The sequence below is a fragment of the Carassius gibelio genome, chromosome A20, assembly GCF_023724105.1.
Source record: "Carassius gibelio isolate Cgi1373 ecotype wild population from Czech Republic chromosome A20, carGib1.2-hapl.c, whole genome shotgun sequence".
Classification (NCBI taxonomy): Eukaryota; Metazoa; Chordata; class Actinopteri; order Cypriniformes; family Cyprinidae; genus Carassius; species Carassius gibelio.
In genome coordinates this window covers 958,294-960,793 of record NC_068390.1, presented here as the reverse complement: position 1 = coordinate 960,793, position 2,500 = coordinate 958,294, and the positions used below count along the sequence as shown (strand labels likewise).

The window sequence follows — 2,500 nt, the reverse complement described above, 5'->3', positions numbered from 1 at the left end:
ATTTTAAGTTTGGAGTTTATTTAGAATATATTTAATTATCCCACAACATAATTTAATATGGGGGAGCAGTTAAACAGTTTATTAGGAACAATCAAAGCTGACTTTCAAACTAATTTTATTTTTGCATTATTACTCCAGTCACACAATCCTTAAGAAATCCTTTTAACAATCTGAATTTGTAAAAAATAAAAAATAAAAACTTTTATTGTTATCATTATTATTAATGTTGAAAATAGCTGAGAATATTTTTCATGTTTTTTAGGGTGGTAAATTAAAAGAACACCATTTTTTGTTACATTTGTTACAGTTACATGTATTTGTTACATTTATATTATTTACATCAAGCTTTTGAGTGGTATAGTCAGTGGTGGACGAAGTACACAAGTCAAGTACTTGAGTAAAAGTACAGATACATATAATAAAATATTACTCCAGTAAGAGTAAAAGTACTCCTTTTTCAATCTTACTCAAGTGAAAGTACAAAAGTACTCGATTTTTTATGTACTTAAGTAAAAAAGTACTGAAAGATAGATGTTTGCAATTTTATATAGGCTACTTAATTTAATTTTATATTAGCACATATTCTTTTTATAATCCTACTGCTCAAAATACCCGGGTTTTTTTCCAAAATAACCACTATATGGAGTCAAGATATATTTTTGTTGTTGATATGGACTACGCTGATGATGAGAGTGATGTTAACTGTGAAGCTTACACTGTGATGTACCTGAGAGAAGACAGAGATGACCATCTGATTTTCACCAGTAAGAACAAAGTATTTTAAAGTTTGTTGTTTTACAGAACATCAAAGTTACAGTACAGACCAAAAGTTTGGACACACCTTCTCATTCAAAGAGGTTTCTTTATTTTCATGACTAAGAAAATTGTAGAGTCAGACTGAAGGCATCAAGGGCTATTTGACCAAGAAGGAGAGTGATGGGGTGCTGCGCCAGATGACCTGTCCTCCACAGTCACCGGACCTGAACCCAATCCAGATGGTTTAGGGGTGAGCTGGAGCGCAGACAGAAGGCAAAAGGGCCAACAAGTGCTAAGCATCTCTCGGGGAACTCCTTCAAGACTGTTGGAAGACCATTTCAGGCGACTACCTCTTGAAGCTCATCAAGAGAATGCCAAGAGTGTGCAAAGCAGTAATCAAAGCAAAAGGTGGCTACTTTGAAGAACCTACAATATGACATATTTTCAATTGTTTCACACTGTTTTGTTATGTATATAATTCCATATATAATTCCACATGTGTTAATTCATAGTTTTGATGCCTTCAGTGTGAATCTACAATTTTCATAGTCATGAAAATAAAGAAAACTCTTTGAATGAGAAGGTGTGTCCAAACTTTTGGTCTGTACTGTAACTCTAAATATGGCATGATAATAAGGCCTGAAGTTAGGAAGAACATTAAGGAAAATATAATTATATTTTCATAATGATTTTTTTCTTTCTCAAACCTTGTCTGTGGTTTAAAAACACCCCTGGCCAAACGGGGTGCATCTCTTCCCACTTTGATAATTACTTACCATGTTCTGAACATCACATCCTTTCTTTTCTACCCAGGTGTAATCTACATATATATATATATATATATGGTTGAATAAAAATATTTGGACATTAAAAAAAATTAAAAATCTTAGCTAGACAGTTAGCATCAGCTAACAATATTTACTTATTTTCAGTACGGTTATGAATAAACATTCATGTCTGTCTACTCGTCTAGTTAATCCAAACAATATACATATGTATAACGTTACTGTTGATAAACAATATAAAAACAGACGTCACATAGGACATTTTAATAAAACTGTTTAACATTAGGGCAGCGGGGAATTTGAACGTGCATGAGTTATTGTATTTAATCTGTGTTATTTAAAGTTTTTTTTTTTTTTTTTACCTAAAATTGATGCGTCTGCACTCGAGCATTTGGATTTAAAATGGATTTAGTTCCCAAACAACTGACAATTTTGACCTAAATATGATTTTCAGTTACAATAATTAATCCTAAATTTCGACATTAATAACTTACTTTTAGCAACATCAGACGCACGCGCGCTCACAAGATCTCCCGGTTCTTACTTCTGGAGACTCGCACTAAACGGTTCATTTGAATCAGTGAGTGGTCAACTCTAGAACAGCTGCAATCGAATCATTCTAATTCCTAAACGAATCATTTGGTGCGATTCGCGATCCGATTTAAAAGTTTATTTTGAAAAGACTCAGTTCGTTCATGATGAATCAGACACCGCTTCTGCGTGTCGGAGCACGTGTTATATTATAGGGAGTAACGATATGTTTTATGAAATGTAGTGAAGTAAAAAGTACAATTTTATGCTTTGGAATGTAGTGAAGTAAAAGTAAAAGTCACTCAAAATAAAACTACTCCAGTAAAGTACAGATACTTGAAAAATGTACTTAAGTACAGTAACGAAGTAAAGCTACTCCGTTACTGTCCACCACTGGGTATAGTTTTGTATATTGTTATTGAAACTTC

General features: G+C 32.9%; 1 protein-coding gene across 1 annotated transcript in view; it reads left to right on the top strand.

The window, feature by feature from the left end:
- The window catches only part of LOC127938331 (uncharacterized), a 374,843-nt gene that overhangs the window by 79,469 nt on the left and 292,874 nt on the right, over positions 1 to 2,500 (top strand). The gene's annotated exons all lie outside the window — the stretch shown is intronic.